This window comes from Mauremys mutica, chromosome 12, assembly GCF_020497125.1.
Source record: "Mauremys mutica isolate MM-2020 ecotype Southern chromosome 12, ASM2049712v1, whole genome shotgun sequence".
In the NCBI taxonomy this organism is placed as follows: domain Eukaryota; kingdom Metazoa; phylum Chordata; order Testudines; family Geoemydidae; genus Mauremys; species Mauremys mutica.
In genome coordinates, this window is record NC_059083.1 from 8,343,104 (window position 1) to 8,352,916 (window position 9,813).

Below are 9,813 nucleotides of genomic sequence, written 5' to 3' on the forward strand. Positions count from 1 at the left end.
GCCCCGGCCCCCCGGCACTTCGTGGCTGGACACAGACACCTGCAGCGCGGCTCGCGGCCCCGCGCTGTGAGCGACGCTCCCGCTGCAGCGATCGGACTGTGAGAGCCCGGCCTGAGCCCGTGTGCGCCCCTCGGCTGGGGAAACGCGTTCACACGGTGAGCGGCGGGGGGAAGATGCCCCGGGACAGACCCGAATCTCACTGACACTTAGCTCGGGAAGCCCTGGGGGCCGGACTGTTGTTTTGTTCTGGCTCCACAGAAACTGTCTCAGGCAAAGACTTCGATGTCCCAGGAAAGGTGCCCTGGCCGGAGGACCGAGCCAGGAAGGGAGAGCACCCGGTATCCCAGAGAGTGAGGGAGAGAGGCGGGAAGGTGCACAAGCAGCGCCAGAAGGGAATGTCACACCTGGAAAGAGCAAATCCCCAGAGCAACCAGGAGGAGGCGCCCTACCTGTAATTATCCTGACAACCGCTGATTATTTGTAACAAAAATCAGAACCCCCGCTACGCACACTGACCTGCCAGACGTGTGTAACGGTGGCAACATCAAAAAAGAAACCCGGCAGCCACCAGATGCAAAACAGGATCCTGGAGACAGAGTCAGAACATCCAGAAAACCCACCACTGAAAGCAGCAGAGATCCCAATTCCAGGGATCCTGCCCCGTGAGAACACAAGCCAGAATCAGCTCCAGAGGCTGACTGCTAAATTGCAGGGGAAAACGCAGAGCTAATGGAAAACCTACAGGTGAGCAGACCATTAGATTTAATACAAAGAGACGCTTCTCCGGACCTTTGTTTGAGAAGTCTAGTCACTAACACAGATTATTTCTCTCTCCCCCCCCCCCCACTTTGTTCCACAGGTTTCCGGTATCCGGTCCAGCTGTGAGAAACAGCTGTAGGGTGATAAAGGGGAATCAGGTGCGTTCAGAAATGTGCAGCTCTGAATTTAAGTGGATTTGTCAGAAAGACGCCGTCCTGATCTAAGCAGTGACAGTAGGGGGGCGGTATCCTTAGAAAGAACAGATTCCCAGATAGAAAGGCCGTTCTGATTGTCTACTCTGACCTCCTGCATAACAAAGGCCAGCGAATGTCACTCAGTAAAAAGCTGATGGGAGAGAGCCACATGCTCCTCATAGTTAGGGTGGCCAGATATCCCGATTTTATAGGCACAGTCCCGCTATTTGGGGCCTTTTCTTATATAGGCTCCTATTACCCCCCACACCCTTTCCCGATTTTTCACACTTGTTATCTGGTCACTCTACTCCTAGTCCTCTGAAAGGTCCAGCTCACCCGTGAGAGAGTGGGAATTTTCTGTAATATTTTTGTATGACACCTGTGTGTGCCTCAGTTTCCCCTGTATGCGGCGTTGTCACCTAGGAGGTAGAAAAGGGCTGGTTATGCTCAGGCAGGGGTGGCTGACGCTGGTCTCGAGTGTGGGGCCCATGTCGTTGGAAGCCCATGAAGACAATGGAAAAGCCATTTGCACTTGAAGGTTGAGATTTTCAGTGCTGCCTAAGAGATTTGGACACCCAAATTGAATCAGAATAAGAACATAAGAACATAACATAAGAACGGCCGTACTGGGTCAGACCAAAGGTCCATCTAGCCCAGTATCTGTCTACCAACAGTGGCCAATGCCAGGTGTCCCAGAGGGAGTGAACCTAACAGGCAATGATCAAGTGATCTTCCTCCTGCCATCCATCTCCATCCTCTGACGAACAGAGGCTAGGGACACCATTCTTACCCATCCTGGCTAATAGCCATTTATGGACTTAGCCACCAGGAATTTATCCAGTCCCCTTTTAAACATTGTTATAGTCCTAGCCTTCACAACCTCCTCAGGTAAGGAGTTCCACAAGTGGACTGTGCGCTGCGTGAAGAAGAACTTCCTTTTATTTGTTTTAAACCTGCTGCCTATTAATTTCATTTGGTGACCCCTAGTTCTTGTATTATGGGAATAAGTAAATAACTTTTCCTTATCCACTTTCTCCACATCACTCATGATTTTATATACCTCTATCATATCCCCCCTTAGTCTTCTCTTTTCCAAGCTGAAGAGTCCTAGCCTCTTTAATCTTTCCTCATATGGGACCCTCTCCAAACCCCTAATCATTTTAGTTGCCCTTTTCTGAACCTTTTCTAGTGCTAGATTATTTTTTTGAGGTGAGGAGACCACATCTGTACACAGTATTCGAGATGTAGGTGTACCATGGATTTATATAAGGGCAATACTATATTCTCCGTCTTGTTCTCTATCCCCTTTTTAATGATTCCTAACATCCTGTTTGCTTTTTTGATCACCTCTGCACACTGCGTGGACATCTTCAGAGAACTATCCACAATAACTCCAAGATCTTTTTCCTGACTCGTTGTAGCTAAATTAGCCCACATCATATTGCATGTTGGGGTTATTTTTTCCAATGTGCATTACTTTACATTTATCCACATTAAATTTCATTTGCCATTTTGTTGCCCAATCACTTAGTTTTGTGAGATCTTTTTAAAGTTCTTCACAATCTGCTTTGGTCTTAACTACCTTGAGCAGTTTAGTATCATCTGCAAACTTTGCCACCTCACTGTTTACCCCTTTCTCCAGATCATTTATGAATAAATTGAATAGGATTGGTCCTAAGACTGACCCCTGGGGAACACCACTAGTTACCCCTCTCCATTCTGAGAATTTACCATTAATTCCTACCCTTTGTTCCCTGTCTTTTAACCAGTTCTCAATCCATGAAAGGACCTTCCCTTTTATCCCATGACAACTTAATTTACGTAAGAGCCTTTGGTGAGGGACCTTGTCAAAGGCTTTCTGGAAATCCAAGTACACCATGTCCACCAGATCCCCCTTGTCCACATGTTTGTTGACCCCTTCAAAGAACTCTAATAGATTAGTAAGACATGATTTCCCTTTACAGAAACCATGTTGACTACTGCTCAATAATTTATGTTTTTCTATGTGTCTGACAATTTTATTCTTAACTATTGTTTCAACTAATTTGCCCGGTACCGACGTTAGACTTACCGGTCTGTAATTGCCGGGATCACCGCTAGAGCCCTTTTTAAATATTGGCGTTACATTAGCTAACTTCCAATCATTGGGTACCGAAGCCGATTTAAAGGACAGGTTAAAAACCTTAGTTAATAGTTCCGCAACTTCACATTTGAGTTCTTTCAGAACTCTTGGGTGAATGCCATCTGGTCCCGGCGACTTGTTAATGTTGAGTTTATCAATTAATTCCAAAACCTCCTCTAGTGACACTTCAATCTGTGACAGTTCCTCAGATTTGTCACCTACAAAAGCCAGCTCAGGTTTGGGAATCTCCCTAACATCCTCAGCCGTGAAGACTGAAGCAAAGAATCCATTTAGTTTCTCCGCAATGACTTTATCGTCTTTAAGCACTCCTTAAATGGGATTTGGACATTCAATTCCCACAGGCTCTGATTTTCAAAGCTGCTTATTTTTAGGGCTGGCTGGACAACAGAAATTCCCTTTTGTGAAAAATTTAGCGGTCTCGACATTTGTTTTAATTCTGCAGCAGAACAAAAATATATAGCAGGGATGTGAGCCTGGCTCCCCCACATCCCAGAGGAAATGCCATAACCACCCCTGAACCTGAGCAAACTTTGCTGTAACTGATACGCTTCCATGAGAAGTTTTGATGAATTGGCTTTTTCCGACAAAAACAATTTTGTTGACAAATTCCCGACCAGCTGAACGTGAGCCTGAAACAATAGCCCTGATATGTGAACTGCCCCATCCACTTTAACAGATGCTGACTTACAGTCTATGAGTCTCAGGCCAGAAGGGACCATCATGATCGTCTAGTCTGGCATCCTGCACATCGCAGGCCACAGAATTTGTATACTAATTATGATACTTTAAATGTCAATATCGTTAGCTATTTCACTGTGCAACATCGCATGTGAGAAAGGAGAAGAAAGATCATCTTTTGAAGAGACCCCAGCCGATAGGACCGGAAGCAGGAACTGCTGCAGTGAGAGGAGGAGAATAACTGCAGAATAAGAGGCTAGGTATGGGGAATAAGAGGCTTGGTAGTGGTTACAGTGGATCATAAATGGAATAACAGATGAACTGTTATCTCTATATGACAGGTGGGGAAACTGAGGCACGGCAGATTGCCATGACTTTTTCCAGGTCACACAATAGAATGTGCGTCACAGCTGGGAATTGAAGCCAGATCACCTGACTCACAGTCAAGTGCCTGAACCCGCTGCATGGAAAGTGTTGAACCATGAAGTGTCTTCAGGACCATTAATGTCGGGTCCCTTTCCCCCAGGTAGAGGCTCTGAGTGCAAACTCTGTCCCATGGACCGGCTGTCACACAGAGGAAGCCTTTTTAGAACAGGAAAAGGAAGATGTTATTTCAGGGTGGGTCCCCCTTCCTCTCTCCTGCTGAAGCTGTTCCACGTCGCATAGGACACTTGAACAGTCACCGGGGCCGAGCGCGAGTGAGACGGACTCTCTAGCCTGGTGGTTGGGTCACTCACCTGGGAAGAGACCCAAGTTCAGGTCCCTGCTCCAGGCCCATTTTGTCGTCTGGAGGCGTCTCACCTTTTCAGGCAGGGTGTCGATCCCAGCCAGGGAGATGCTGAAGGAGGAGCAGTTGCTCTGGCTCAAGGTCCGGTTTCCTTCAGCCTCTGAGAAATGGTAACATTTCCCTAGGTACCCGACCCATCCGTCAGGGCACCAAGGGACAGCAGGGGAGCCCGGAGGATCAAATTGAAGTTTCAGTGCTACTCTTGGGGGGAAAGAGAGAAAGTAACAGACGCAGGGTGACAGAGACCCATCTATTCTTGCGCAATTACACGCAGCAGTAAGAATTTCACACACACACTTTCCCCCTGAGATTAACCCAGCCCATCCTGTGCCCAGTGCTCAGATCCGTGTATTTGATTCAGTAAAAATAAAAAAGAAGAGGATTTTATTTTGAAGAAGAAAAGCATCTGACTGAAAGTCACAGCATGAGACCAGCCACAGTGGGTCAGACCAAAGGTCCATCTAGCCCCATATCCTGTCTTCAGACAGGGACCAATGCCAGGTGTCCGTCCCAGAGGGAATGAACAGAACAGGTGATCATCAAGTGAGCCATCCTGTCACTCATTCCCAGCTTCCGGCAGTTGGATATTTGGAGCATGGGACTGCATCCCTGATCATCTTGGCTAATAGCCATTGCTGGACCTATCCTCCATGCACTTATCTAATTCTTTTTTGAACCCCCATTACACTTTTGGCCTTCACAACATCCCCTGGCAAGGAGTTCCACAGGTTGACTGTGCGTCGTGTGCAAAAATACTCCCTTTTGTTTGTTTTAAACCTGCTGCCTATTCATTTCATCAGGTTACCCCTAGTTCTTGTGTTATGTGAAGGGGTAAATAACACTTCCCTATTCACTTTTTCCACACCAGTCATGATTTTACAGACCTTTCTCATATTCCCACCTTAGCTGTCTATTTTCTACGTTGAACAGTCCCAGTCTTTTTTATTTCTCCTCATACTGAAGCTGTTCCATTCTCCTAATCATTTTTTTCACCATTCTCTGCACCTTTTGCAATTTGAATTTATCTTTTTGGAGTTGAAGTGACCAGAACTGCACGCCATATTCAAGGCATGGGCGTATCACAGATTTACTTAGTGCTATTTATGATATTTTCTATCTTATTATCTAATCTCTTTCCTAATGGTTCCTAATATTCTGTTAGTTTATTTGACTGTCGCTGCACATTGAACAGATGTTTTCAGAGAACTATCCAAGATGACTCCAAGATCTCTTGCTTGAGGGGCAACAGCTATTTAGACCCATCATTTTGTATGTATAATTGGGACTGATTTTTTCTAATGTGTGTTACTTTGCACTTATCAACACTCTTCAATAAATGCAGGTAACCTGCATTATTTAAAAAAAAAAAAAAAACCTAGATAAGTCCAGCCACAAGATGGCACCAGAGCCTCATCACAAAACTTTGCACTGACTGGCTCGGAGAAAGGTTTTAACTCAGTGGTGGGCAACCTGAGGTCCACTAGGCAGGGCCAGCTCTAGACCCCAGCGCGCCAAGCACGCGCGTGGGGCAGCATTTTCCCGGCAGGGCGGCAGGCGGGTCCGGTGGACCTTCCGCAGTCATGCCTGCGGAAGCTCCACCGGAGCCGTGGACCAGCTGCAAGAGGTCCCGTGGAGTCGCGGGACCGGCGCCTGGCAGCGCGCCCCCTGCAGCGCGCTGCCCTGCTTGGGGCGGCCAAATTCTTAGAGCCGCCCCTGCCACTAGGGTAACGTTATTGTGGGCTAAGAAACATTTTGCTGACGTTGACCATCCGCAGGCACCGCCCCCCTGCAGTTCCCAGTGGCCGCGGTTGTCTGGTTCCCTGCGGACAGTGATTCCAGGCAGAGAAGATTGAACAGCGCAGAAGGCAGCAGCAGCAGCCCAGAGGACGTCCTCGCTTATCTGAGACAGAGTCTGTGCGAGCTGCAAACACAGAGCAGTGCAGGTAACTGCAGCTCCTTCCATGCCTGAGCTGTCTGCCTGTCTAGCTCCTTAGGCTGCTGTAGTGCACCTGTCAGAGCTCCCCTGGACTTGTTTCTTGCGACGTGGTCAGGGCCAATTTTGGATGGCCTCCAACTTGTTCACTTGGGGTTTTACCAGACCTTTTCCCACAATGTAGCTACTAGGCCTACATGTACCCTTCAGATGGGACTGAGAGGAGCAGCAGTGCCACCTAGTGGCCAGTAAGGGTAGCTCTCAGTATATACAGTACCACAGCAGAAAAAGCACAGAAGAGAGTGAGGGAGAAGGGAGTGGCTGTGCTGGGACATGGCATGAAGGGACATCAGGTGTCTGCCCATCATGCCACACACAGACACAGAGGGAGAGACAGTCCCTGCCCCAGCTGAGATCAGGGCCCCGTTGTGCTGGGCGCTGCACAGACACACAGCCAGAGACAGTCCCATTGACTTTTCCTTGCTATTTGTTCCTGTTTGCATTGTGAGATGTTTCTTATTCAGGATACATTATCTATTTGAATGGACTATATTTTCCTGTCGTTATTTTAAAAAGACTCGACAAACAAAATTTTTATTTAAAAAAATATTTATTTAAAATAAATAAAAGACTTAAAGAAATCACGTTAGAAAACAACTCCCTTGGTCATATAATTATAATAAATAATAATACCCAGCTCCTATGTGGCTAATCTCGAAGCTAAGGGACCCAACACGGACATCCATGAGTCATTTTTAAACTAACTAGGGCTCTGAGCCTCTGATCAGAATGTTAAATTAGGGCCAAACCCCACTGAAATCATGGTGTAAGAGGGTCCTTTGGAGGAAAAGTTCATCTAATTTCTCTTCTTTACTGTCTCCAGTAGTTGCCGAATGCTGATCCCATGGGACATTACTGGGAGAGGGCTGGAGATTCTCACCTTCATGGGAGACATTAATCCCTCCTGCATAGTCATTGCTGGATACCCAGTACTGTTAGAGAAACTGCCCTTGGAAAGAAATCTTACATTGAGCTCCCTTCTGCCCCATGCGTGTTGTGGTGAGGGATGTATTTGAGTGTTGTGTAACTATGTTGTGGAGCAGTCCTTTGTGGGGTGAGGGGCGGAGCAGTACTTTAAAGTCATGTTTTAGGCCTCCTGAAGTGTGATTTACAATACGGAATAATTAAGGAGCTGCCTCAGAGGAGTCCGTTGAGGAAGAAATCTCAGCAGGAAACTTTGGCTACAATCCACTGTCAGCTCCTGTCAAGGAAGCAAAAACAACTGTTCAGTGAGTGGTGTGGTTTTATATCTAGACAGAAGGAGCAATCTGAAACTTTGTGCCTGGATTACATTAAAAGAAATGATAAAAATAAGAATTAAATAAAGTCTCTAGGAGAGAGCACAGTGTGTGTATCTCTCTCTCTGTAACAGTCTGCGACACTGCTGAGAACCAAAGTGGCAGTTTGCAGACAAGAGGTGCGTAGCCATTTAAAAGTTTCAATGCACAGAAAATAAAATTATCCAGAGGTTTATCACAATGCACAAGTAGTTAAAGCGAAGCTGCAACTGAGAGGTAAAAGGGTGCTATCAATTTGAAAAGCACATTTCCATATGGAAATTTGGTGTTTATTAGTATTACAAGTAACCTTTAAAGCCACGTCTACACTCAGATTTCTAGTTGTGTTTTAACAAATTTGAACCAACTTATGTTAAGTGGAGCTAGACAAATAATGGGTTTTTCAGTTTGCTGGCAATTCCAAAAATCTGGGAGGAAAAACATTGGTCTCAGGTCAAACCAAAAATGAAATGTCAACACATCAAAATGTTTAAACCATAATAATAATTTCACGTTGAAGTAGATGTTTTGACAAAATCAATTCAATTTTGACCATTTTCCCCTTTTTTCAAATATAATTAAAAAAACAAAGTCATTTTGCACAGAAAAATCAAAACATTTAATTTTTAAAATGTCAACAAAAAAATTCTGAAATTATTTCCTTTGGTTTTTCAGCCAAAAAAAATTTCACCCAGCTCTAGTGTTAAGTAACATGATTGTAGATTCTAGTGTAGGCATGACACCTATGTTTATTCCTTGTAATTAAACTGGGATGAAGAAGAATTTACAATTATGTTAAACACCTTAGGTAACAAATATTTGTCATATTTTAATGTAAGTGTAGACAAACCCTAAAATAACTGACAAAGATAAAAAGAAACCTTTTACTTTCCTCAATTTTTTCCTATCTCAGATGTCCAATGCCGATGATTTAAATGTCTATATTGTTAACTATTTCACAGCTCAAAGAATGTAAGAAAAGCGAGGGAGGAGGGTCATATTATGAAGATCTTTATGAATGCCAGCTCATTCTGATGCTGCAGGAAGCAAATTTGGGAAATTATGCCAATTCCCACCCCCAATCAGGAAGGAGCCACACCCCAAAAACCCAGCAGAACCCAGAGACCTTCCCTGATCATATTTTTAACATCTGAACAATCTACTCTGAGGGGCAATAGAATGGATCAGGCATTTTTCATTGAAACGTTTTTCATGTCAGACTGTTTCATTTACAAATGCAAACAGGAGCTACAGCTTATGTTTTCTAGATCAAAGTATCCATCAGTACTGAGAAGCTGCCGTCTTTCATGATTTTAAACAAAATAATGGACTATTTCAACTTTTTCATATGATAACGTCAATAGCAGTAATGCATATTGTGCACTAATACTCACCTCATGGAATAATATCAAAAATGTAAATGAAATAAAATAAAAAATTCTAACTAAAAGTTTTAAAATGCCAATACCATTTTTTTTTTCTAAAACCAAACATTTTTCAGAATTTCCAATTTGGAAGAAAATTTCAAATATATTTGCGTGTGTTCTGATTCGGAATGAAAATATTTCGATATGTCAGAACTTCCGGCAAAACAGAAATTTGGAGTTCTGACCAGCTCTAAGTGGAATCTCAGATCAGTGGGATTTGGTTTGGAGGCCGATTGTGGGAGGACACCACTACTATTTTCCTTTTCCCTCCTTGGCTCAAACCCTGGACATCAACAGGGAGTGGTTGCTGCTCTTCAAAACCACCCATGCCAGAGCCTGACTCTCATAAGCCACACCTCTTTCTTTGGCAGACATCTAACCACTGACTGGAATACTGCAGAATATTTCAAGCACAGCAGCTGAGCGGTGGTTTGGGTCTGCACAAGGGTTTGTGACCCTTTCTCTCTCCAGCATTTCATGACAGAGCTGATTAGACTCACTTGAGAGTCTTTTGTTATGGATCACTAGAGCTGAGATCATTAATAAGCAGGTATG

General features: G+C 44.6%; 1 long non-coding RNA gene across 1 annotated transcript; it reads left to right on the forward strand.

The window, feature by feature from the left end:
* Positions 1–186: 186 nt before the first annotated feature.
* Positions 187–4,029, forward strand: LOC123344990. The gene is made up of 3 exons (XR_006572689.1): positions 187–744; positions 860–917; positions 3,902–4,029. It is a non-coding gene; the product is annotated as an uncharacterized LOC123344990 (long non-coding RNA).
* Positions 4,030–9,813: the final 5,784 nt, after the last annotated feature.